A 27,738-nucleotide genomic window follows, 5' to 3' on the forward strand; every position below is an offset into this window, starting at 1 on the left:
AAGAAAAAGAGGTTTATTTGGACTTACAGTTCCCCATGGCTGCGGAGGTCTCCGAATCATGGCAGGAGGTGAAAGGCACTTCTTACATGGCGGCAGCAGGGGAAAAATGAGGAAGATACAAAAGCAGAAACCCCTGATAAAACCATCAGATCTCATAAGACTTATTCACTACCACAAGAACAGTATGGGGGAACTGCCCCCATGATTCAAATTATCTCCCACCGGCTTCCTCCCACAACATGTTGGAATTATGGGAGTACAATTCAAGATGAGATTTGGGTGGGGACAGTGTAAAACCATATCATTACACCTCTGGCCCCTCCAAATCTCATGTCCTCACATTTCAAAACCAATCATGCCTTCCCAACAGTCCCCCAAAGTCTTAACTCATTTCAGCATTAACCGAAAAGTCCATAGTCCAAAGTCTCATCTGAGACAAGGCAAGTCCCTTCTACCTATGAGCCTGTAAAATCAAAAGCGAAATAGTTACTTCCTAGATACAATGGGGGTACAGGTTATTGGGAAAATACAGCCATTCCAAATGGGAGAAATTGGTCAAAGCAAAGGGGTTACAGGGCCCATGGAAGTCTGAAATCCAGCAGGGCAGTCAAATCTTAAAATTCCAAAATGATCTCCTTTGACTCCAGATCTCACATCCAGATCATGCTGAGGCAAGAGGTGGGTTCCCATGGTCTTGGGAAGCTCTGCCCTTGTGGCTTTGCAGGGTACAGCCTCCCTCCTGGCTGCTTTCCCTGGCTGGCGTTCAGTGTCTGTGCCTTTTCCAGGCACATGGTGCAAGATGTCGGTGGATCTACCATTCTGGGGTCTGCAGGACGGTGGCCCTCTTCTCACAGCTCCACTAGGCAGTGCCCCAGTAGGAACTCTGTGTGGGGGCTCTGACCCCACATTTCCCTTCTGCACTTCCCTAGCAGAGGTTCTCCGTGAGGGCCCCACCCCTGCAGCAAACTTCTGCCTGGGCATCCAAGCGTTTCCATACATCTTCTGAAATCTAGGTGGAGGTTCCCAAACCTCAATTCTTGACTTCTGTGCACCCACAGGCTCAACACCACATGGAAGCTGCCAAGGATTGGGGCTTGCACCCTTGGAAGCCACGGCCCAAGCTCTATGTTGGCCCCTTTCAGCCACAGCCAGAGTGGCTGGGATGAAGGGCACCAAATCCTAGGCTGCACACAGCTCGGGGACCCTGAGCCCAGCCCATGAAACCACTTTTTCCTCCTAGGCCTCTGGGCCTGTGATGGAAGGAGCTACAGTGAAGTCCTCTGACATGCCCTGGAGACATTTTCCCCATTGTCTTGGGGATTAACATTTGGCTCCTTGTTACTTATGCAAATTACTGTAGCTGGCTTGAATTTCTCCTCAGAAAATGGGATTTTCTTTTCTATTGCATTGTCAGCCTGCAAATTTTTCAAACTTTAGTACTCTGTTTCCCTTTTCAAACTGAATGCTTTTAGGCTGGGCGTGGTGGCCCACACCTGTAATCTCAGCACTTTGGGAGGCTGAGGTGGGTGGATTTCCTGAGGTCAGGAGTTCCAGACCAGCCTGGCTAACATGGTAAAACCACATCTCTACTAAAAATACAAAAATTAGCCAGGCATGGTGTCCCACGTCTGTAGTCCCAGCTACTCTGGAGGCTGAAGGAGGAGAATTGCTTGAACCCAGGAGGCAGAGGTTGCAGTGAGCCAAGGTCACACCACTGCACTCCAGTCTGGGCGACAAAGCCAGACTCCGTCTCAAAAAAAAAAAAAAAAAAAAAACCTGAATGCTTTTAACAACACCCAAGTCACCTCTCGAATGCTTTGCTGCTTAGAAATTTCTTCTGCCAGATACCCTAAATCATCTCTCTCAAGTTCAAAGTTCCAAAAATCTCTAGGGCAGGGGCAAAATGCTGCCAGTCTCTTGGCTAAAACATAACAAGAGTCTTCTTTGCTCTAGTTCCCAAGTTCCTCATCTCCATCTTAGATCACCTCAGCCTGGACCTTATTGTTCATGTCGCTATCAGCATTTTGGGCAAAGCCATTCAACAAGTCTCTAGGAAGTTCCAAACTTTTCCCACATTTTCCTGTCTTCGTCTTTACCCTCCAGACTGTTCTAACCTCCACCTGTCACCCAGTTCCAAAGTTGCTTCCACATTTTCAGGTATCTTTTCAGCAACGCCCCACTCTGCTGGTACCAATTTACTGTACTAGTGGGTTTTCACACTGCTAATAAAGACATACCCGAGACTGGGAAGAAAAAGAGGTTTAATTGGACTTACAGTTCCACATGGCTGGGGAGGCCTCAGAATCATGGCAGGAGGTAAAAGGCACTTCTTACATGGCAATGGCAAGAGAAAATGAGGAAGATGCAAAAGTGAAAACCCCTGATAAAACCATTAGATCTCGTGAGACTTATTAACTATCATGAGAACAATATGGGGGAAACCACGCCCATGATTCAAATTCTCTCCCACCAGGTCCCTCCTACAACATGTGGGAATTATGGGAGTACAATTCTAGATGAGGTTAGGGTGGGGACACAGAGTCAAACCATATCATACACGCAGCCATAAAAAGGAATAAGAGGCCAGGTGTGGTGGCTCACGCCTGTAATCCCAGCACTTCAGGAGGCAGAGGTGGGTGGATCACCTGAGATCAGGAGTTCGGGACCAGCCTGATTAACATGGTGAAACCCCGCCTCTACTAAAAATACAAAATTAGCCGGGTGTGGTGGCGCATGCCTGTAATCCCAGCTACACAGGAGACTGAGGCAGGAGAATCACTTGAACCCGCAAGGCAGTGAGCTGAGATAGTGCCATTGCACTCCAGCCTGGGCAACGAGAGCGAAATTTTGTCTCAAAAAAAAGAAAAAGGAACAAGATCATGTCTTTTCAGGGACATGGATGGAGCTAGAAGCCATTATCCTCAGCAAACTAACACAGGAACAGAAAACCAAACACTGCATGTTCTCACTTATAAGTGGGAGCTGAACAATGAGAACATGTGGACTCAGGGAGGAGAACCACACACACTGGGGTCCTGGTGGGGGGTGGGGGCAGAACATTAGAAAAAAGAGCTAAGGCATGCTGTGCTTAAACCTAGGTGATGGGTTGATAGGTGCAGCAAACCACCACGACACACATTTACCTATGCAACAAACCTGCACATCCTGCACATGTAGCCTGGGACTTAAAAAGATAAAATTAAAAAAATAAATAAATTTGTGTTGTTTTAAGCAACTGAGTTTGCTCAGGCCAAACTCCCAGCCCCTCCAGCGCCAGGCTGATGCAGTCATCAGGTCCGGCTTTCAGTGGAACATTTGCTCCATTATCAGACACTGGACGCCAGACCTTGCAATCTCTTGTTAGTGCTTCTGCTTCCAGTGGAGGTGGGGGATGTCAGCCCTGGGAACGGCGTGTTCTTGAAATAAATGTCCTTTTAGAGGGACGTGTCTGAGCCAGAGCAGTCAGGAAAAAGTGGGTCAGTGCTTGTCTTTTTTTTTTTTTTAAACAAGTGCACTCATATCCAGAGCTTGGTTTGGGCACAAAGCCAAGTAAAATTGGACTTCCCAAGCTCCCGTCTGCGTCCACGTTCCAGACAGAGACCACAGAGAAATGGCCTTGCACATCCATTCAGGAGAGCGTGGCCCGGGGCCACGCCAGGACCGGATGAGGACCAGTCCCTCCTCCCCAGGGAAAGGGAGTTTGCAGACTCCATTTGTTTTCTTTGCTGCCGTCACAAACTTCTACAAATTTAGAGGCTGACAACAGCACAACGTATAACCCTGCAGTTCCGTAATGGGGGCCAGTGGAGAATCCCTTTTCTGTGCTCATTTGTATTGTCTGCAGAATGCACATCCTTGCAGCGTGGGACTGAGGTGCTGTCACCTTGCTGGGGTCAGTGGGGACCATTCTCAGCGTCTAGGGGCAGCCCCCTAACAGCTTGCAAAGCCGATGATGGCTGATGAGCACACGGCACCTCCCTGCCTCCTCCTCTGCCGTCACTTCTCTCAGACAGGCTCTTCTGCGTTTGACCTCCTCTTCTGGGATTCATGCCATTCCGCTGGGCCGCCTAAGTAACCCAGGATCACCTCTCCAGTCAAGGTCATGAACTGACTCACACCTGCACAGTCCCTTTTGCCATGGAAGGCAGCAGTTTCACAGCTTAGGGCTGAGGGCAAGGACTTCTTCACGGGCGGTTATCTAGGAGATCACAGCGAGGAAGCAGAGATGTGTAGACCTTCGCTCAAGTCAGATGGGCTGACCCCAGCCTGGGAGAGGAACAGACTCAGTGGCCAAGCTGGGGCTATTGTCTAGGGAGCCTGGCCTGGTCTGTACCCAGTTCCTCTGTGCCTCCCCGCCTTGCTGTGGGCCTGAACTCCACTGTCACCTAAGGGGGCTTGCGCTCCGAGGTGGCAAGCGACGTGCTCAAGGTGGATTTCAGGCCAGGCAAGGTGGCTCATGCCTGTAATCTCAACACTTTGGGAGGCTGAGGCGGGTGGATCACCTGAAGTCAGGAGTTTGAGACCAGCCTGGCCAACATGGTGAAACCCTGTCTCTACTAAAAATACAAAAATCAGCCAGGCATGGCGGCAGGAGCCTGTCATCCCAGCTACTTGGGAGGCTGAGACATGAGAATCGCTTGAACCTGGCTCAGCCTTCTGAGTAGCTGATCACCTGAGGTCAGGAGTTCCAGACCAGCTTGGCCAACATGGTGAAACCCCATCTCTACTAAAAATACAAAATATTAGCTAGGCATGGTGGCAGGCGCCTGTAATCCCAGCTACTCGGGAGGCTGAGGCAGGAGAATCGCTTGAACCCAGGAGGCGGAGGTTGTGGTGAGCTGAGATCGTGCATTCACTGCACTCCAGCCTGGGTGACAGGGCGAGACTCTGTCTCAAAAAAAATAAATAAATAAAAAGCCTGTGTGTAAAGTGTTTGATTCCAATCAGACTATTAACACTGCTATGAATATCTTTATGTATATTGCTTTTTGCAATCTTCTGATCATTTCCTCAGAGACAGGCCCAGAGGCAGACTTCCTGAATCTAGGGCTAAGCCCACTTTTAAGGCCTTAGCTACATACTGCCAAATATCCTTTTTTTTTTTTTTTTTTTTTTTTTTTTTTTAGACAGAGTTTCGCTCTTGTTGCCCAGGCTGGAGTACAATGGCTCAATCTTGGCTTACTGCAGCCTCTGCCTCCCAGGTTCAAGCGATTCTCCTGCCTCAGCCTCCTGAGTAGCTGGGATTACAGGCACCTGCCACCACGTCCGGCTAACTTTTTTGTATTTTTAGTAGAGATGGGGTTTCTTCGTGTTGGTCAGGCTGGTCTCGAACTCCTGACCTCAGGTGATCCGCCTGCCTCGGCTTCCCAAAGTGCTGGGATTACAGGCGTGAGCCACTGCACCCAGCCTATATCTTTCCAGTAAGTCAGTTCAACTTATACAGCCCAAGCAGGGTATGAATAAGAGCCCTGCCCTATATGCCACAAATATTAAGAAATCATTGCATTGTCTTCTCATCCACATTATTAATTAAGCACATCAAAAACAGCCAAAGAGCTTATCAGCGGGGTCTCCCACCAGGGTGGCCACATTGAGCTGACGTGATTCCAGGCCAAAGTAGGGGCACTGTCACAGCGTTGCAAGCTCCCAGCACTGGGACTGAAGCTTCTTCCAGGCCACGCGGGAAGAGGGAGAAACCTGATGACAGAGGCCTCAGACACACTGAGATGGCCCTTCCCCACTTATGAGGGAGTGACAGCGCCTTCTCTTCTTTTGTTTTCATTTGTTTGTTTTTGAGACGGAGTCTCTCTCTGATGCCCAGGCTGGAGTGCAGTGGCATGATCTTGGGTCTCTGCAACCTCCGCCTCCCAGGTTCAAGCAATTCTCCTGCCTCAGCCTCCTGAGTAGCTGGGATTACAGGCATGCACCACTGTGACCGGCTAATTTTTGTATTTTTAGTAGAGACAGAGTTTCACCACGTTGGTTAGGCTGGTCTCGAACTCCTGACCTCAAGTGGTCCACCCGCCTCAGCCTCCCAAAGTGCTGGGATTACAGGCATGAGCCACTGTGCCGGGCCTACTTCTCTGCTGTTTGTTTGTTTTTTTGAGACAGAGTCTCACTCTATTGCCCAGGATGGAGTGCAGTGGCGCCATCTTGGCTCACCACAACCTCTACCTAGGGTTCAAGCAATCCTCCCACCTCAGCCTCCTGAGTAGCTGGGATCACAGACGCACGCCACCATGCCCGGCTAATTTTTGTATTTTTAGTAGAGACAAGGTTTTGCCATGTTTGCCAGGCTGGTCTTGGCCTCAAGTGATCCACCTGCCTCGGCCTTCCAAAGCGCTGGGATTACAGGTATGAACCATCGCGCCCAGCCCTTCTCTTTTGACTAGCTTTTCCTGAATGTGCTCACTTTGTTAGTTGTAGTTATTTGAACTGTTGCTTGTTGCTTGAAATCAAGGTGAAGAAGAAGTCCCAAGAGACTTGGTTGATGGTTAATTTCAGGTGTCAACTTGACTGGATGGAGGGATGGCCGCTGGCTGGTGGAGCATTCTGAGTGTCTGTGAGGATGTTTCCAAGGAAGATTAGTGGGTGAGTCAGTGGCCTGAGAGAGGGAGACCCACCCTTAATGAAGGTCTAAATGGTTGGGGGCCCAGTTGGGATGAACAGGAGGAAGAGGGGGCACTGGCCCTCTCTGCTTTCCCTCCCTTCTGGAGCAGGACACCTTCTCTTTTCCTTTTTCTTTTTTTTGAGATGGAGTCTCACTCTGTTGCCAGGCTGGATTGCACTGGCATGATCTCGGCTCACTGAAACCTCCGCCTCTCCGGTTCAAGCGATTCTCCTGCCTCAGCCTCCCGAGTAGCTGGGACTGCAGGCATGCACCACCATGCCCAGCTAATTTTTGTATTTTTAGTAGAGACAGGGTTTTGCCATGTTGGCCAGGATGGTCTCGATTTCTTGACCTGTGATCCACCCGCCTCAGCCTCCCAAAGTGCTGGGATTACAGGCGTGAGCCACCGTGCCCGGCCAGGACACCTTTTCTCCTGTTGTCCTCAGACAGGTTCCCTGGTTTTCAGACTCTAGATGCAGACTCTGTTGCACCAGTGGCCTCCCGGGGGCCCTCAGGCCTTTAGCCTCAGACTGGGGCCTGTACGATCAACTTCCCTGGTTCTGAGGCTGCCAGACCTGCACTGAGCCAGGCTCCCAGCTTCTCCATTTCTCCAGCTTGCAGACAGTTTATCATGGGACTTCGCCTCTGTGATCATAAGAACCAATTCCCCGTTGTGTGGTTTTTGTTTTGTTTTGTTTTGTTTTTTTGATATGGAGTTTCGCTCTTATTGCCCAGGCCGGAGTGCAATGACACGATCTAAGCTCACTGCAACATCTGCCTCCTGGGTTCAAGCGATTCTCCTGCCTCAGTCTCTCGAGTAGCTGGGATTACAGGCATGTGCCACCATGCCTGGCTAATTTTGTATTTTTAGTAGAGACAGGGTTTCTCCATGTTGGTCAGGCTGTCTCGAACTCCTGATCTCAGGTGATTTCACCCGCCTCGGCATCCCAAAGTGTTGGGATTACAGGTGTGAGCCACCGTGCCAACTTTTTTTTTTTTTTTAGACAGAGTTTTGCTCTTGTTGCCCAGGTGGGAGTTCAGGGGCGCGGTCTCGGCTCACGGCAACCTCCACCTCCCAGGTTCAAGTGATTCTCCTGCCTCGGCTTCCCGAGTAGGTAGGATTACAGGCGCCTGCTACCATACCTGGCTAATTTTTTGTATTTTTAGTAGAGACAGGGTTTTACCATGTTGGCCAGGCTGGTCTCGAACTCCTGACCTCAGGTGATCCACCCGCCTCGGCCTCCCAAAGTGCTGGGATTACAGGGGTGAGCCACCGCCCCCAGCCCAATTCCCTGTCGATTCTGTCTCTCTGGAAGAACCCTCACTAATAAAACTTACTTGACCTTCAAAATAATAATGCTCAAAAGACTTCTTGAAAAAAAAAAAAAAAAGGAAGGATCCACTAAAGGGCTAAACATCTTGTCATTTAAGAAATGTAAACTTAAGGCTGGGTGCCATGGCTTACATCTGCAGTCCCAGCACTTTGGGAGGCCAAGGTGGGGAGGATCACTTGAACCCACAAGTTCGAGACCAGCCTGGGCAACATAATGAGACCCTATCTTTTTTTTTGAGACAGAATCTTGCTCTGTCGCCCAGGTTGGAGTACAGTGGTGCACTCTCGGCTCACTGCAAGCTCCGCCTCCCGGGTTCACGCCATTCTCCTGCCTCAGCCTCCCAAGTAGCTGGGACTACAGGTGCCTGCCACCAAGCCCGGCTAATTTTTTTGTATTTTTAGTAGAGACAGGGTTTCACCGTGTTAGCCAGGATGATCTCGATCTGACTTTGTGATCCGCCAGCATTGGCCTCCCAAAGTGCTGGGATTACAGGCATGAGCCACCGCACCTGGCCGTGAGACCCTATCTTTAAAAAAACAAAAAAATTAGTTGGGCATGGTGGCATGCACCAGTAGTCCCAGCTATTCAGAAGGCTGAGGTGGGAAGATTGCTTGAGCCCAGGAGGTCAAGGCTGCAGTGAGTTGAGATTGCACCACTGCCCTCCAGCCTGAGCAATAGAGCAAGACGCTGTCTCAATTAAAAATAAAAATATGGTGCCAGAAATGGTGTATGAAAACAGAGGAAAAAATCGAAATAAAATAAAAATAAAAATGAGTGAATGAATGAATGACATGTAAACATAATTGGGATGAATTCTAAGCACACCAACCAGGACCTGAGGTGCGTCTGGAATCTGCATGGCTCCTTCCCCGCTCCCACTCACTTCCTGCTACTGAGGGACGCTGACTCACTCCCGCCTTCAGGTTGCCAATCTGCAAAGTGACATAAAACAAGCACTTACATAAATAGTTCCTTCCAAAGTGAGAAAGGGGGCCAGGCACTGTGGCTCATGCCTGTAATCCCAGCACTTTGGGAGGTCAAGGCAGGCGGATCACTTGAGGTCAGGAGTTTGAGAACAGCCTGGCCAACTTGGTGAAACCCTGTATCTACCAAAAATACAAAAATTAGCCGGGCATGGTCGCACACGCCTGTAATCCCAGCTACTTGAAAGGCTGAAGCATGAGAATTGCTTGAACCCAGGAGGTGGAGGTTACAGTGAGCCGAGATCGCGCCTGTGCAGCATGGCTAACAGAGCGACACTCTATCTGAAAAAAAAAAAAAAAGAAAGTGAGAAAGGATTGAGGTAATTCATTGGCAATAGGGTAACAATACTATTTGTCATTCAAGCCAGAACATTTCTGAGAGTGAAAGGGAAATTTGTTAGTAATTATGCTGGTTTAAAGTGACTTTCCTGGCAAACTTCAGACACGCAGCTGTTCACACATGGGCAAAATTAATGAATGGATGGATGGACAGACATTCACCTGCTGTGAGCTCTGCGCCAAGCTCTGGAGAGTCCCTTTTCACGCTGGCTGGCTCCGTTCTCACTGCCCTGCATGTAGGTTCTGTTCTTCTTTTACGGCTGGGGAAAGAGGAGCCCAGAGAGCTAAAGCAACTGCCTAATGCCACCAGACCAGGAAAATGGACAAAGATTCTTTGGCCCATCTTTAGTCAACTTCAGAAACTTCTCCAAGGCCCATCTGGGCACTTCCTTGTAAAATCCAATTTTAGCAAAGAACTCCTCTTTTTTTGAGATGGTCTCACTCTGTCGCCCAGGCTGGAGTGCAGTGGCGTGATTTCAGCTCACTGCAACCTCCGCCTCCCCGGTTCAAGGGATTCTCCTGCCTCAGCCACCCCGACTAGCTGGGATTTCAGGTGCCTGCTACCATGCCCGGCTCATTTTTGTATTTTTAGTAGCAATGGGGTTTCACCATGTTGGCCAAGGCCGGTCTCGAACTCCTGACCTCAAGTGATCCACTATGCCTCAGCCTCCCAAAGTGTTGGAATTACAGGCATGAGCCACTGCGCCTGGCTGAGTTTCAGCAAAGAACTCTTCTAAGTCAGTTTACTCCACCCTCGATATCCAATTAGGTTACTCATTCCCTCTGCCCCCCAGGTGGTGTCTGAACACCCTGGCCTGTCTTCAGCAAGCATCCTGCTAGGCTGGTTTAGCCCGCATTCCCTTACTCCCAATGCTTTCTCTTAGTAATTTTGCATCTGCTGTTCCCCACCCTGCTCCTTGGCTGTATGTAAATCCTCACTTGCCCGTGCTGTATTCGGAGTTGAGCCCACTCTCTCCCCAACTGCAAGTCGTGGTTGCAATAGTCCCCGCACCGATCACAAGGGGCCCAAACAAATCTGCCTTATTGTGCTCTAACAAGCACCACTGGATAACCTGTTCTTCCAAAACCCCAGATGGAAAGAATGAAACTGAGCAGCCAAATCAGCAGCCACAACAAAAAGCCTTTGGGTAGTGGGGAGGGGGTTGGGTGGGGGCGGCCTGTTGGAAGGCAGGGCTGGATGAGGGGCCTGTGTTGAAAGGTATCCACACCTGAGTGGGTTACTGGGTCTGAGGGGGAGGGGTTTGCACATGCCCCCCAGCTGGGCTGAGTTCAGTTCCCCAGTGCTGGGGTGGGAGGTTGATCAGTGCGTGAAGTGTCTTTGCCAAGTGAAAGCATGCCACAGCCTTTAGTTCTCCTTGACAGTACCACAGTGGAGGACAACCCGGGGTGCCAAGAGGCCGCTGTCCCCCAGGTCTCTTGGCAGGTCGTGGCAGAGTGGGGCCCAAACCAGGCTCTTGCCTCCAGGCCCCCCCAGGTTGCTGCCGCTCTTGGTTTCCAGCTGGCCAAGAAAGCGCCAAGGCACTGATTAGAAACACAGAAGGTTTTTACTGTGATGGTGACCAGCAGAGGCAAGGACAATAGGGGTGTTGGAGACACCAGGAGACATTTAGCAGGCACTGCCTGGAGAGGAATCTGGCCACGTGGAAGACACATGAGTGCCCAGGGTGAGGGCTGCTTCCGGAAAGATGTCTAAGCCTACTTAATGCTAGATAGGATTAAGAGTTTTGTGGTTTGATGCTGGGTGCAGTGGCTCATCCCTGTAATCCCAGCACTTTGGGAGGCTGAGGCAGGTGGATCACGAGGTCAGGAGTTTGAGACCAGCCTGGCCAGTATGGTGAAACCCCAACTCTACTAAAAAGTACAAAAACTAGCCAGGCGTGGTGGTGCGTGCCTGTAGTCCCAGCTACTTGGGAGGCTGAGGCAGGATGATCGCTTGAACCCAAGAGGTGGAGGGTGCAGTGAGTCGAGATCGCACCACTGCACTCTAGCCTGGGCAATAGAGGGAGACTCCGTCTCAAAAAAAAAAAAAATTGTTTTGTGGTTTGCAAGTCAAGAGCAAGTAAGCCCAAGGGGCTTGACTCCAGGGGTACAGTGGCACCTTCCTACATCAAAGCCCCAATCCTGGAACCCCTCCCCCTCTCCCTCCTCCCAGTCACTCTGCACCCCTAACTGCAGCTGGGATTGTGGCCTGGCCTTTTCTCCCTGGTCCTGGGGAACTCACACGGCATGGAGGAGCGGGATTCCTAGCAGGATCCTCTGCATGGAGCTCACTCTGCTGCTCACCTTCCTCCAGGCTGCTCCTCAGGCCCAAGCACCTTCCCTCTCTGGTGAGCTCCTCCTTGTCCTTCAAGGCCTAAATCAATAGGAAAAGTCTGGAAGGGCACACACCAGAAATCTGAGTGAGGCAGGATTGTGGGTGGAAGCATGAGGTCTTTCTTTTTCTTTTTTTTTTTTTTTGAGATGGAGTCTGGCTCTGTCGCTCAGGCTGGAGTACAGGGTTGCGATCTCGGCTCACCGCAACCTCCGCCTCCCAGGTTCAGGTGATTCTCCTGCCTCAGCCTCCTGAGTAGCTGGGATTACAGGTGTGTGCCACCAACCCCAGCTAATTTTTGTAATTTTAGTAGAGAGGTGGTTTTGCCATGATGCCCAGGCTGGTCTCGAACTCCTGACTTTAAGTGATCCGCCTCCCTCGGCCTCCCAAAGTGCTGGGATTACAGGCGTAAACCACTGTGCCCAGATGCTTTTCCTTCTTTTTGCCTATCTGCTTTTCTTTTTCTGTACTGGAGAGGTGTTGCTTTGGTGATAAGAGGAAGACTGTAGTGATGATCATGATGCTAGCTACGAGCATAACGATCTATCCTGGGTCGGACCCCATCTCTGTCATGAAACTCCCCTCCTCGCCTTTCCCACCCCTCCCCTCAGCAGGCTGGCTTCTTGGGGCTCCTGCATCGGGTCCTTATTTTTGTTGTTTTGTTGTTGTTGTTTTAGAGATGGGGTTTCACTTTGTCACCCAAGCTGGAGTGCAGTGAAGCGATCATAGCTCACTGCAGCCTGGAACTCCTGGGCTCAAGCAATCCTCCTGCCTCAGCCTCCCAAGTAGCTGGAACTGCAGACACATGCCGCTATGCTTGGCTAATTTTTCCTTTTCTTTCTTTTTTTTTTTTTTTCGAGACAGTTTTGCCCTTGTTGCCCAGGTTGGAGTGCAATGGCGCGATCTTGGCTCACTGCAACCTCTGCTTCCCGGTTCAAGCGATTCTCCTGCCCTCAGCCTCCCCAGTAGCTGGGATTACAGGCATGCACCACCACACCCAGCTGATTTTGTATTTTTAGTAGAGATGGGTTTTCTCCATGTTGGTCAGGCTGGTCTCAAACTCCCAATCTCAGGTGATCCCCCCACCTTGGCCTCCCAAAGTGCTGGGATGACAAGCGTGAGCCACCGCGCCCGGCCAAGTCCTTGTTTTTTATGCACAGCATCTGCACAAGCCATTCTCCCACCCTGGGCTCTCCCTCTGGCCCGAGCCCCCTGCCCCATTGCCAACCAAACGCCGCCACCTCACGCTGTGGTGTCTTCAGAGTCCCTGCGGCTTCATCACAGGTTGTGACTCCATGTGCATTTCTGTCATAACTTGAATTACACCCCTCACCCCTGTCCCCCACCCCTGGCTCCATGAGAGCAATGACAGGGCCTCTTCTTTTTTCTTTTTTTTTTTGAGATGGAGTCTTGCTCTGTCGCCCAGGCTGGAGTGCAGTGATGCAACCTTGTCTCACTGCAACCTCTGCCTCCCAGGTTCAGGCAATTCTCCTGCCTCAGCCTCTCGAGTAGCTGGGACTATAGAGGCCCGCCACAACACCCGGCTAATTTTTTGTATTTTTAGTAGAGACGGGATTTCACCGTGTTAACCAGGATGGTCTCGATCTCCTGACCTCATGATCCACCAGCGTAGGCCTCCCAAAGTGATGGGATTACAGGCATGAGCCACCACGCCCGGCCAACAGGGCCTTTTCTTTTAAATCAACTTCATCATGACATAATTTCATAGAGTAAAAGGCATCCCTTTTAAGTGTACAATGTAATTAGTTTTGACAAGCGTATACACCCTTATAACCACTTTCACAATCAAAATACAGACATTTCCACCATGCCCCTTGGCAGTCAGCCCCCATCCCCACCCTGGCAGGCAACCAAGGATCTGTTTCCTGTCACTGTGAATGTGCTCAGCCTGATCTAGAATTTCATGTAACACAGTCCTGCAGGGAGTGCTCTTCTGTCTGGCTTCCCTTGGCACAGTGCTTCTGAGTCATCTGGGCGACTGTGTGTGCCCGTTGCTTCTCCCGCTGTTGGTGTTCCACGCAGGGATGTGCCATGGTTTGTGAACAGTCTCTCTGCTCACGGATGTTTGAGCTGTTTCCACTCATAGTTACTATGAATAAAGCTGAAATGAACATTCAGGGACAATCCTGTTTGGACATACCTGTTTGTTTCTTTGGGTAAATAACAGAAGTACAAGTGCTGGCTCCCATGGTAAGAGGATGTTTAGCTTTTTAAGAACTGTAACCTATTTTCCAAAGTGTTTGGAACATATAGCATTGCCACCAGCAGTGTGTGAGGGCAGCAGTTAGGGCCACACCTCACTCTCTAACATGGGGTACCACTACATCATGAGTCTTGTAGAGCATACATCCTGACTCCTGGCCCAGTGCTGGCCACTGTGGGTGCCCACTCTATTTTATTTGTTGCCCAGGCTGGAGTGCAATGGTGCCATCTCGGCTCACTGTAACCTCCGCCTCCCAGGTTCAAGTGATTCTCCTGTCTCAGCCTCCGGAATAGCTGGGATTACAGGCACCTGCCACCATGCCTGGCTAATTTTTGTATTTTTTTTTTTTTTTTTTGAGATAGAGTCTCGCTCTGTCGCCCAAGCTGGAGTGCCTCCCGAGTAGCTGGGACTACGGGTGCCCACCACCACGCCTGGCTAATTTTTTTTTATTTTTAGTAGAGACGGGGTTTCACCGTGTTATCCAGGATGGTCTCGATCTCCTGACCTCGTGATCCACTTGCCTCAGCCTCCCAAAGTGCTGGGATTACAGGCGTGAGCCACCGCGCCCAGCCCTAATTTTTGTATTTTTAAGAGACAGGGTTTCACCATGTTGGTCAGGCTGGTCTCGAACTCCTGACCTCAGGTGATCCACCTGCCTCAGCCTCCCAAAGTGCTGAGATTACAGATGTGAGCCACTGCAACCAGCCTTTTTGTTTTGTTTGTTTGTTTTTTAGAGACAGGGTCTTGCTCTGTCACCCAGGCTAGAGTTCAGGGGTGCAATTACAGCTCACTGCAGCCTCAAACTCCTGGCTCAAGTGATCCTCCCACCTTAGCCTCCCAAGTAGTTGGGACTATAGGTGCCCAGCACCACATCTGGCTAATTTTAAAAACTTTTTAGAGTCGAGGTCTCACCATGTTTCCCAGGCTGGTCTTGAACTTCTGGGCTTAAGTAATCCTCCTGCCTCAGACTCCCAAATTGTTGGGATTATAGGTATGTGCCACCGTGTTCCTCCAGCTTTTGTTATTTTAAATACACCACTGGGTGTGGTGGCACACAAAAAAGAAGTGGCCTGAGGCCTGCTGGAGCAGGCACTTAGGAAGGAGGAGAGGCATGAAGAAAGGGTGTTCAGAGTCCTAGCATGGAGAGCGGGGGGGTGTTCAGAGTCCTAGCATGGGGAGCGGGTGAGCTGGAAGTGGGCTGTGTCTGGTGGATGGGGGTTTCCAGATCCCAAGGCTAATGAGAGTGCCAATATTTAGCAACTGATCACTGCACATGCCCAGTTGGTCCCACTGCCCACACAAAGTCAGGGGTCTCACTGCAGCAACCAAACATCCGCCCAGGATCCACAGTCACGGAGGAGGAGTGGCTCCTGGCTTCCTTTTGATTTTCACTTGATTTTCATGCTCAGATCAATGGTAAACAAAGCAAGTCTGGCCCCAAATGTGAAATAACCAGGTGGGTCTGGGTCCTTGGACCTCCCCTTCTCCGGCTACTCTCCTCACTCAGTCACCCTACCAGTCTCATGGCCCTACAGGCCACCTATCTGGGGATGCTCACATTTTTATCCCAGCCTGCATGTCCCCCTTGAGCCTCCACTGACCTTCCCACCTGTCTTATAGCCATCTTGGACTTCTGTGCCGTCATATAACTCTTGATACCTCTGTCCCCAACTGTATTCCTTCTCATCTTCCCTATCCCAGAAATAGGCAGCACCATTTGCTCTAACCCCAAACTAAGGCGTCATTCTTTTTTTGTTTTTGAGATGGAGTTTTGCTCTTGTCACCCAGGCTAAAGTGTAATGGCGCAATCTCAGTTAACTGTAACCTCTACCTCCTGGGTTCAAGCGATTCTCCTGCCTCAGCCTCCCCAATAGCTGGGATTACAGGCGCATACCACCACGCCCATCTAATTTGTGTGTGTGTGTGTATATATATATATATTCGTAGAGAAGAGGTTTCATCATGTTGGCCAGGCTGGTCTCGAACTCCTGGCCTCTGATGATCCACCTGCCTCAGCCTCCCACAGTGCTGAGATTACAGGCGTGAGTCACCACGCCCGGCATGAGGAGTCATTCTTGATTCTTTTTTTCACTCCTAACCCATCCAATCCATCACTAAATCCTATTGATTTCACCATCCAAACACTTCCCAAATTGTCCAGGCTTCTCTGCATCCAATGCCACCTCTCCATTCTGAAGCACTGTCAATTTCTCCCTGAACTGCCTCCTACGTGGTCTCCTGCTTCTATGCTTACTACACCCTAAGTTAAAATAATATATCAGCCAACAGTGTTTTCTACAGAAATAGAAAAATCCATCCTAAAATTCAAGGGACCCCAAATAGCCAAAACTATCATGAAAAAGAACAAACCTGGAGGAATCACACTTCCTGATTTCAAAACTTACTATACACCACGCGTGGTGGCTCACGCCTGTAATCCCAGAACTTTGGGAGGCCGAGGTGGGTGGATCTTTTGAGGCCAGGATGTCAAGACCAGCCTGGCCAACATGGCAAAACACTGTCTCTACTAAAAATATAAAAATCAGCTGGGCGTGGTGGCACATGCCTGTAATCCTAGCTACTCAGGAGGCTGAGGCATAAGAATCACTTGAACCTGGGAGGCGGAAGTTGCAGTGAGCTGAGATCATGTCACTGTACTCCAGCCTGGGCTACTGAGTGAGACTGTCTCCAAACAAAACAAAACAAAACACCTGATTTGGGAGAAGTTCACACACTGAAGGAATTGTGGGATATCAATCAATTTTTACCAGCAGAAACCTGGGGAATATATGGGAGTGGATTCTAATGGGTCAATCCAGAGCCTCTAGTTACCAACAGAGCTGACTTGCAAAAGAGTCTCAATCCAGCGTGTTAGCTTCGACAACTGGGATAGCTCCAACTGTTTGCTTAGCTTAGCTAGTGGAATGACGTCTGGATTTCAGTGTCCTGCACTGCTGGCTTTCCTTGACTTTTAGAGACAATAGCGACCACATTTGAGTATGCTGCTCTGACCCATTTGACAGATAACCCTGCAGATCCGGTGGCGCTCAGGGTGTCTGTGACAGGTCATGCTCCTGTAAGTTCTGGGAGGGACCAGTATAAGAGTCACAGCACAGGCTGGGTGCAGTGGCTCACTCCTGTAATCCCAGCACTTTGGGAGACCAAGGTGGGGTGGATCACCTGAGGTCAGGAGTTCAAGACCAGCCTGGACAACATGGTGAAATTTAAATGTCTTTAAAGTCTTTACTAAAAAATACAAAAAATTGGCTGCACGTGGTGGTGGGTGCCTATAATCCCAGCTACTCAGGAGGCTGAGGCAGGAGAACCGCTTGAACCCAAGAGGCAGAGGTTGCAGTGAGCCGAGATCACGCCATTGCACTCCAGCCTGGGCAACAAGAGCAAGACTCTGTCTCAAAAAAAAAAAAAAAAAAAAAAAAAGTCACAGCACAGACTCCAAGGGGTTTAGAGCAAAGATATACCCTCCTCTGAAAATGACTATTCTCCATTTAAGCATTACACAGCTTCAGATTTGCTACCAGGCACTGGTAGAGAACAAATGCCAGACTGGCACCCCAAATGAGGGTGTCTTTTGAGCATTATTATTTTGAAGCTCAAGTAAGGTTTATTAGTGAGGGTTCTCCCAGAGAGACAGAATCAACAGGAAAGTGGGCTGGGAGTGGTGGCTCACGCCTGTAATCCCAGCACTTTGGGAGGCCAAGGCGGGTGGATCACCTGAGGTCAGGAGTTTGAGACCAGCCTGACCAACATGGAGAAACCCCGTCTCTACTAAAAATACAAAATTAGCTAGGCGTGGTGGCGCATGCCTGTAATCCCAGCTATTCAGGAGGCTGAGGCACGAGAATTGCTTGAACTTGGGAGGCGGAGGTTGTGGTGAGCCGAGATCGCACCATTGCACCCCAGCCTGAGCAACAAGAACAAAACTCCATCTCAAAAAAAAAAAAAAAAGAAAGCCAGAAGGGTTGGGTCTACTCCAGTTCAGGGACAGTCGCTAACACTTTGGAGGTTCAGGAACTTGCAAAGAACACGTTTGGAGAAAGACAAGAAGGTCTGGGGAGGGGGTGTGGATGAACCTTTCCGATTGGGGAGAGATGAGTGGAGATTTGTATTCCATGTGAATGCTTATCAAAGGACACCTTCTACACAGGAGGCCTTTACTTGACAAGTGGCAGGATCCCCCATTCATACATGTCCATTGGTCTCTTTTCCAGCAGCTCTAAGGTGCTGTGTTAGTGCTTATTCCATCAAGCTTATGTATAAAGTGGCCATGGCCACATCTGGAGCTGTGGGAGCCAAGTCTGGAACTGAGGCAGTAAGGGTGTCTGCAAGGGCCTTAGATATTTCAGTCTTTCTGCTTTGTCATTCTTGGCATGCTGGTTTTAGGCTTCATGCTTACTGCCTCATGGTCGAAAAATGGCTGCTACTGCTCCAGACTTTGTGACTGCACTAGACAAGAACAAAGGGAAAGGGAAGTTTCCACACTTCTTCCTCAGGCCTCAAGGCTTTGTCTTTTTTTTTTTTTTTTTTTTTTTGAGACGGTGTCTTGCTCTGTCGCCCAGGCTGGAGTGCAGTGGTACGATCTCAGCTCACTGCAACCTCTACCTCCCGGGTTCAAGCAATTCTCCTTACAGGTGTGAGCCACTGCACCCAAACAGCTTTGCCTTTTTACTGAAGAAAAGATACTCTTTTTTTTTTTGGAGACTGAGTCTCACTGTATCACCCAGGCTGGAGTGCCGTGGCATGATCTCGACTCACTGCAACCTGTGCCTCCTGGGTTCAAGCGATTCTCGTGCCTCAGCCTTCCGAGTAGCTGAGATTACAGGTACCCACCAACACGCCCGGCTAATTTTTGTATTTTTAGTAGAGATGGGGTTTCACCATGTTGGCCAGGCTGGTCTCAAACTCCTGACCTCAAGTGATCTGCCCGCCACGGCCTCCCAAAGTGCTGGGATTACAGGTGTGAGCCCCCACGCCTGGCCAAAAATATCTTTTTAGCAGTCTTCCTCTTACATTTCATTTGTCAGAGTTGGGTCATTAGCTCACCCTGTGACCAATGACTGGCCAAAGGGCATGATATTACTAGGACTGGTTTATGCCAATTAAGATTTGTATCCATTTTTTTTTTTGGATATGGAGGCTGTATCCTTTGATTTTATAAGGATGTTGGATATCTGATCCCTACTGAAATGAATTGGGGTGCGGGGGGCAGTGAGGTTTAAGACAAGGAATGCCAAATTTGCCAACATATAAAATATTGGAGATTTTACTTATAAATCCAAATTGAAGACTGGAACAGCACTCACTGATCCCACATCGCCTCATGGCAAAATTGGCTGCCCTCTTAGATAAGCCGGAGCCGTCAGGTTTGCTACAGACCCCTCCATTCTCTATCACTCGCCTGTCAGTTTCACCCATTTCCATTACTGCTTGGACCCTGACTTAGGATACCGCTTGAGTTTTGTTGTTTTTAGAGACAGGGTCTCATTCTGTCACCCAGGCTAGAGGGCAGTGGCACGATCACAGCTTACTGCAGCCTGTAGTCACATGCCACCAGGCCTGGCTAGTTTTTAAATTTTTTGTGCAGAAGGGGCCTCACTATGTTGCCCAGGCTCATCTCAACCTCCTGGCTGAAGCAATCCTCAGACCTCATCCTCCCAAAGGCTTGGGATTACAGGCATGAGCCACCACGCCTGGTCTCAGAGTGATCTTTTTGAGCATATGTTTCTCCCACTGGATTAGCGCAGTGTTTGGCACCTAAAGTGTAAACAGGATTTTTTAAAAAGGAAGTTGCCTATTCTAGTAAACTTGGCTAACATAGTGCATGAAAGGAGTGGGAGAGGGTTTGTGCAAAAAAGAGCCACGGGCAAATCTTACCTCTGCTACTTATTAATACCACGTCCTCGGCCTGTTTCCTTGTCTGTAAGCTGAAGTCAAGAGCATCTGCTCCACAGCATTGCTAAGAAGCTCCTGTAAGCTCGGGCATGCAAAACTCCACACAAAACGTGCAAGTTCCCTCCTTCTCCAAGAAGGAAGATTGGTTAAGTTGAAATGAATTTGGGTTGGAATTAGGAAGGAAGATTTTAAGAGCTGAGGCCACATCTTATGTTTGCACAGCTAGAAGTGCTTAATAAATATTTAATAATGATTATAATGATCATTTAGCTCAATAGAATATAATTATACAAATTGTGAAAACAAAATTATGCCAGGCTGTCATTACAGATAATGGCCTGAATACAGGGATAACAAGGGGCACAGCAGAGCCCGTTGCTGTGACGGCTGCCAACAGGCAGGGAGCTCACAGAGCTGCTGAAGGGCTCCATGCGGGGGTTGGGGGGCCTGGCAGCTAGAGAAACGGGTAGGAGGAAGCAATCTGGGCCAAGGGGAGAGGCTGGTGGGAGCCACACTGTGCAGAGCCTTGTGGTCCAGCATGGTGGACCCATCCCACAGGATGATGGAGTGGGAAGTCATTGTGGAGAGTTTTCAACAGGAGAACGGCAAGAGTTGATATATGATTTTAAAATGTTTTTATCATGGTAAAATATAATATAAACATTATGATTAATATTATACATTAAGATATATATTAACATTATTATATTGTTAATGAATGTTAATTTTATTATTTTGAGACAGGGTCTTGCTCTGTCACCCACACTGGGGTGCAGTGGCACAATCACAGCTCACTGCAGCCTCTACATGTTGTACTCAAGCAATCCTCCCACCTCAGCCTTCAAAGTAGCGAGGACCACAGATATACACCACCACACTGGGCTTTTTGTTTGTTTAAGACATAGTCTTGCTTTGTTGACCAGGCTGGAGTGCAGTGGCACAATCTCAGGTCACTGCAACCTCTGTCTCCTGGGTTCAAGCAATTCTCCTGCCTCAGCCTCCTCAGTAGCTGGTATTACAGGCGCCCACTACCACGCCCGGCTAATTTTTTTATGTTTTTAGTAGAGACGGGGTTTCACCATGTTGGCCAGGATGGTCTCAAACTCCTGACCTCAGGTGATCCACCCGCCTCGGCTCCCAAAGTGCTGGGATTAAAGGCGTGAGCCACAGCGCCCGGCCTTTTTTTTTTTTGAGACAGAGTCTCGCTCTGTCACCCAGGCTGGAGTGCAATGGTGCAATCTCGGCTCACTGCCACCTAAACCTCCCGGGTTCAAGTGATTCTCCTGCCTCAGCCTCCCAAGTAGCTGGGATTACAGGCGTATGCCACCATACCTGGCTAATTTTTTTGTATTTTTAGTAGAGATGGGATTTCACCATCATGGCCAGTCTGGTCTCGAACTCCTGACCTCAAATTATCCAACTGCCTCGGCCTCCCAAAGTGCTGGAATTACAGGCGTGAGCCACCATGACTGACCTTAAAGCAAAAATTTTTTTTGGATGGAGTATCGCTCTGTTGCCCAGGCTGGAGTGCAATGGCATGATCTCGGCTCATCTCAACCTCTGCTTCCCGGATTCAAGCAATTCTCCTGCCTCAGCCTCCCAAATAGCTGGGATTACAGGCTTGTGCCACCACACTCAGCTAATTTTTATATTTTTAGTAGAGACGGGGTTTCACCATATCGGCTAGGCCGATCTCAAATTCCTGCTCTCATGATCTGCCCACCTTGGCCTCCCAACATGCTGGGATTATAGGTGTGAGCCACCATGCCCTACCTAAAGAAAAATTTTTAAAGGAAAGACTGAGGCTACATCTCTGCTATCTGCCAACCAGATACAGGGATTATGCAAATTTCTTCAAGGAACACAAATCAAGTGGAGGGAGTGGCTGGGATTACAGGGGCACATCACCATGACCCACACTGGACTTTTTCTGGTTTTTTGATAGTGCTCATCCCAATAGGTGTGAGGTTATATTTCACTGTGGTTTTCGTTTTCATTTCCCTGACAGTGATGTTGAACATCTTTTCATGTACTTATTGGCTATTTGTATATCTTCTTTGGAGAAATACCTATTCAAGTCCTTTGTCGATTTTTAAATCAGGTTGTTTGTGTTGCTGAGTTTTAGAAGTTCTCTCTATATAATTCTGGATATTAATCATCCTTTATTGGAGGTATGATTTACAAATATTTTCTCCTCTTCTATGGGTTGCCCTTTTACTCTGTTGATAGTGTCCTTTTTTTGGAGATGGAGTCTCACTCTGTCACCCAGGCTGAAGTGCAGTGGGGCAATCTCAGCTCACTGCAACCTCTGCCTCCAGGGTTCAAGTAATTCTTCTGCCTCAGACTCCCAAGTAGCTGGGACTACACGCGCGTGCACCACCACAGCTGGCTAATTTTTTTGTTTTTGAGAGGGAGTCTCGCTCTGTCGCCCAGGCTGGGGTTCAGTGGCACGATCTTGGCTCATTGCAACCTCTGTCTTCTGGCTTCAAGTGATTCTTCTGCCTCAGCCTCCCAAGTAGCTGGGATTACAGGCATGCACCACCACACCCGGCTAATTTTTGTATTTTTAGTAGAGACGGGGTTTCACCATATAGGACAGGCTGGTCTTGAACTCCTGACCTCAGGTGATCCACCCGCCTCGCCTCCCAAAGTGCTGGGATTACAAGTGTGAGCCACTGCGCCCGGATTTTTTTTTTTTTTTTTTTTTTGAGAGTCTCACTCTGTCAGCCAGGCTGGAGTGCAGTGGCACGATCTCAGCTCACTGCAACCTCTGTCTCCTGGGCTCAAGCAATTCTCCTGCTTCAGTCTCCCGAGTAGCTGGGATTACAGGTGTGTGCCACCATGCCTGGCTAATTTTTTTATTTTTAGTAGAGATGGGATTTCACCACGTTGGCCAGGCTGGTCTCGAACTCCTAACCTCAAGTGATCTGCATGCCTTGGCCTCCCAAAGTGCTGGGATTACAGGTGTGAGCCACCACGTTGGGCCTGGCTAATTTTTGTATTTTTAATAGAGACGGGGTTTCACCATGTTGGCCAGGCTGGTCTCAAACTCCTGACCTCAAGTGATCCGCCTGCCTCAGACTCCCAGCGTGTTGGGATTACAGGCGTGAGCCACCGCGCATGGTCAAGAATTGTTTTCAAGGACATTGTTAGAGCTGGAGGCACATGACTGAGAAGGAGGCACGTGACTGAGAAGGGTGAGGTGCTATGGAGCAAAAGGGAGGAGATGCTACCTAGAGATCAGGAAGCTGGGACTGCCCCTGGCCCGGAGCCCAGGAGCCCACACTCACCCCTGAAGGACTCCAGGGCTGCCACTGTTGAGCAGAAACTTAGAGTGAAGCCGCTCAAAGCTCCACATGTGCAGGTGGTGATCCCTATAGCCCGACTGCAGTCCTCTACCCTGCAGCCAGCAGGCAGATAAACAAGGCTTCTTCCTCCCATCCCACAGTGATCTTTCACAGGGACCTCCAATTTGCAGAACCTACCCAGAAGCCAGCTGACAAGGCATTCTGGGAAGTGCAGAAAACTGCCTTGCACCACCCTGGGATGCCTATGAGAACGGTGCAAGGCACTGTCGTGAAGACAAAGTCAGCCCCTAAAAATCAGAGCTAACGACAGGATGAGACTAACTCACTGAGCTTTTTCCAGAGCCAGGAAGTTCTCAAGGATAACAGTCTCGAATTCTGCCACCTTAGGTTTAAAGCTTGTTTCTTTTTTTTACATTTTTTTTCTCTTTGTAGAGATGTGGGTCTTGTTATATTGCCCAGGCTGGTCTCAAACTCCTGGCTTCACGTATTTCTCCCGCCTCAGCCTCCAAGTGTTGAGATTACAGCTGTGAACAACCACACTGGATTTGTTTTTTGTTTTTTTTCTTTTAAATGGTGAGCACTTCTTTTCCAGTCTGAAGATTTCCTGCTTGGCTTCTCTCTCTACTTCTCAAATGATTAATGACTGCAAACATAACCTGCCAATTCTACAAGCTGAGCTTCTCATCCCTATTCTCTTTCCTTTCCCTCCCTCTCTCCCTTCCTTCCTCCCTCCCTTCCTTCCTTCCTCTTCTGTGCTCTTCCCTAATGTTAACCCATCCTGTTTTCACACATACTCAAGAGAAAGACAAGCCATACAAAAATAATAGCCAGCTAGGGAAACAAAACATCTAACAGTTTCAACATATGTCATCACTATGGCTTGCTTCATGTGTGGACCAAAGGACCCTCTCATGGAGCTGCTCTTGTGTAACAGTTCCCTGCCCGTCTTTTGTGAGTGTCAAGGGCTTTCCCACTTACAGAGGCAAGGCCGAGAGGGAGTCTGCAGCTCCATCTCCAGCCTGTGCAAACTGCCAGGAGTCGGCTCTGCATAAGGCACAGTGCCATTTGGTCATCACTCAAGAACCAGTGTGTGCTTTTAAAGTGGATCTGCTCCCTTCAAAACTTTTTTTTTTTTTTTTTTTGAGAGTCTTGCTCTGTTGCCCAGGCTGGAATGCAGTGGCATGTGGCGTGATCTCGGCTCACTGCAATCTCCACCTTCTGAGTTCAAGTGATTCTCCTGCCTCAGCCTCCTGTGCAGCTGGGATTACAGGTGCTTACCACCATGCCCAGCTAATTTTTGTATTTTTAGTAGAGACGGGGTTTTGCCATGTTAGCCAGGCTGGTCTGGAACTCCTGACTTCAGCAATCCATCTTCCTCGGCCTCTCAAAGTGCTGTGATTACAGGTGTGAGCCACTGTGCCTGGCGCAAAACTTTTTTTTTTTGAGATGGAATCTCGCTTTGTTGCCTAGGCCGGAGTGCAGTGGTGCAATCTCTGCTCACTATAACCTCTGCCTTCCGGGTTCAAGCGATTCTCCTGCCTTAGCCTCCTGAGTAGCTGGGACTACAGGTGTGCGCCACCATGCCTGGCTAATTTTTGTGTTTTTAGTAGAGACGGGGTTTCACTACGTTGGCCAGGCTGGTCTTGAAATCCTGACCTCATGACCCGCCCACTTTGGCCTCCCCAAAACTTCTTTTTTTGAGACAGGGTCTTGCTCTGTTGCTTAGACTGGACTGCAGTGGCGCAATCACCGCTCATTGCAGCCTTGACCTGCTGGGCTCAAGTCATTCTCCTGCCTCAGCCTCTAGAGTAGCTGGGAACACAGGTGCACGCCATGATGCCCTATTAATTAAAAAAATTTTTTTTTCTGGGCACGATGGCTCACACCTGTAATCCCAGCACTTTGGAAGGCCGAGGTGGGAGGATTACCTGAAGTCAGGACTTCAAGACCAGCCTGACCAACATGGCGAAACCCTGTCTCTACTAAAAATATAAAATTAGCCTGGCGTGGTGGCACATGCCTGTAATCCCAGCTACTCGGGAGGCTGAGGCAGGATCATTGCTTGAACCTGGGAGCCAGAGGGTGCAGTGAGCCGAGACTGTGCATTGCACTCCAGCCTGGGCAACAAGAGCAAAATAAATAACGTAAATAAAAATAAATTTTTTTGTTTTTGAGATGGAGTTTCTCTCTTGTTGCCCAGGCTGGAGTGCAAGTGGCGTGATCTTGGCTCACTGCAACCTCCGCCTCCCGGGTTTAAGCGATTCTCCTGCCTTGGCCTCCTAAGTAGCTGGGATTACAGTCGCGTGCCACCATGTCCAGCTAATTTTTTGTATTTTTAGTAGAGACGGGGTTTCTCCATGTTGGTCAGGCTGGTCTCGAACTCCTGACCTCAGGTGATCTGCCCACCTCGGCCTCCCAAAGTGCTGGGATTACAGGTGTGAGCCACCGCGCCCGGCCAAAAAATTTTTGTAGAGATGCTGCCTTGCTATGCTGCCCGGGCTAATCTCAAACTCCTGGGCTCAAGTGATCTGCCCACTTCAGCCTCCCAAAGTGCTGGGATTACAGGCGTGCACCACCTCGAGTTCAAAATTCTTTATTATTTTCCATTACTCCTGGAATGAAAGCCAAACTTTTTACCCAGGGCCAAAGCCGGTCCCACCTACCTCGATAACCACACCTCCCGTGCTCTCTGCCTCCCTCACTAAGCTCCAGACACACTGGCTTTTCAGTTCCTCAAACTGCCCAGGCACTTTCCTCGTCAGGTGTTCTCCCTAGAGCCTGACTTGTTCCGAAAGCTCATCTTGTCTCAGTCTTTCTGTATGAGTGGCTCCTTTTCTTTCTTCAGATCTGGGCACAAATGTCACTTCCCAGAGGGGCTGTCCTATCACTCGCACATGGTTTTGTTTCCTTCGTAGCATTCAGCATTGGAGGTGTGTTTTTTTTGTTTGTTTGTTTTTTTTGAGATGGAGTCTCCCTCTGTCGCCCAGGCTGCTGGAGTGCAGTGGTGCAATCCCGGATCACTGCAACCTCTGCCTCCTGGGTTCCAGCGATTCTCCTGCCTCAGCCTCCCGAGTAGCTGGGATTACAGGTGCCCACCACCACGCCCAGCTAATTTTAGTATTTTCAGTAGAGATGGGGTTTGACTATATTGGTTGGGCTGGTCTCGAACTCTTGACCTCAGGTGATCCACCCACCTCGGCCTCCCAAAGTGCTGGGATTACAGACGTGAGCCACAGCGCCCGGCTGGAGGTATTCTTATTTATTTTTCAGTCTCCCTCAGATCTGAAGGTCAGCTCTAAGAGGGCAGGGACCATGGCAGCCCTGCTCACTGGCTGTACCCTTGTGCCTAGCAATGCCTGACATGTATTTCTGTGCTCAATTATTTGCGCCAGGACCTCAGGTCACAGTGGGGAAGAAGACACTACACTTAACACGCTCCAATTCAAACCTCTGCCAAAATGCGCTATCTCAGTAAATGGCTCTTTACTAAGGCCTTTCTGATATCTCAGTAAGCTGTGCTGATATTCCACAGCAGCTCCCTCTTGAAATCAGACCCTACACCCTACCACTTCCCATGATTCTGGTAAAAGTTAAGTTGGTGGCCAGGCACGGTGGCTTACGCCTGTAATCCCAGCACTTTGGGAGGCTGAGGCGGGCGGATCACGAGGTCAGGAGATCGAGACCATCCTGGCCAACATGGTGAAAACCCGTCTCTACTAAAAATACAAAAAATTAGCTGGGTGGCGCGTGCCTATAATCCCAGCTACTCAGGAGGCTGAGGCAGGAGAATTGCTTGAACCGGGGAGTCGGAGGTTGCAGTGAGCCGAGATCGCACCACTGCACTCCAGCCCGGCGACAGAGCGAGACTGTCTCAAAAAAAAAAAAAAAAAAGTTAAGTTGGACCCCTTACTCTTCCAAGGGCCTCCCCACTCATTCAGAGTGAATTCTGCGGTCTCCACGGCCTTCCCTGGTCTGGCCCCTGACCATCTCCTGCCTCTCTCCTCCCAGCTGCTGTCCCCTTGGTACTGCCGGCCTCCTGAGGGCCACGTTCCTGGGTTCTCGTAATCATGTCCTACCTGGTCTCCGTGATTCCGGCCTTACGCGCACCCACGCCCTCCAGCCGGCAGCTGCAGGGATCCTTTTAAAACTGCCCGGGACTCCTTTGCTCAAACCCTACCACGACTTCCCATTTTCCTTAGAAAAAGAAATCCAACAGGACCTAGCCCCGGGCTGCCTGTCAGACCTCGGCGAGCACGCCAGGCTCTGCACACCGTCCCTCGGAGCCGTCCCGAAGAGGCCGTTCTCACTAGACTCCCGGACCTCCTCAGGGCAGCTCCCCGTCCTCCACCCCGCAGGAAAGCGCTTCTCCCAATCACCCCGCGGCGCAGCAAGCGTGGCCTCGCCGCATCGCCCGCGCTGGTCTCTGCTCTTCCATCGGTCGCCCGGCTACCGGCGCAGGACGCATCCGCTGTCCGCTTGGTCGTCCCCCCTGGACTTGGAGCTTCAGGAAAGCGTCACTTTTTGCCCACGGCGGCACGCCCGGTCCTAGTACAGCGCAGGCGCTTAACACACAGCATCTAGCGACGAGGCCCGGAGTCAGAGGGCTTTGCTTGCCCATTCACAGAGCCGTCACCCGCGGATCAATCGTATTCCGCGACCGCAGCCCGCAGACTCCCGGGCCTGCTTAGCACTAGGCTC

General features: G+C 49.8%; 1 long non-coding RNA gene across 3 annotated transcripts; it reads right to left on the bottom strand.

The window, feature by feature from the left end:
* On the bottom strand, nt 1–27,736 carry LOC129486862 (uncharacterized). Of its 3 annotated transcripts, XR_008659125.2 has the most exons (4): nt 27,117–27,736; nt 11,509–11,659; nt 9,429–9,526; nt 1–8,876 (listed from the first exon to the last, which is right to left on the bottom strand). It is a non-coding gene; the product is annotated as an uncharacterized lncRNA (long non-coding RNA). The 3 variants fall into 3 exon arrangements; XR_010121960.1 differs by lacking the exon at nt 27,117–27,736 and having other exon boundaries at nt 11,509–17,575; XR_010121961.1 differs by lacking the exon at nt 27,117–27,736 and having other exon boundaries at nt 1–9,209; nt 11,509–17,575.
* Between the last annotated feature and the right edge of the window lie 2 nt (nt 27,737–27,738).

Source organism: Symphalangus syndactylus, chromosome 7 (assembly GCF_028878055.3).
Source record: "Symphalangus syndactylus isolate Jambi chromosome 7, NHGRI_mSymSyn1-v2.1_pri, whole genome shotgun sequence".
NCBI lineage: Eukaryota > Metazoa > Chordata > Mammalia > Primates > Hylobatidae > Symphalangus > Symphalangus syndactylus.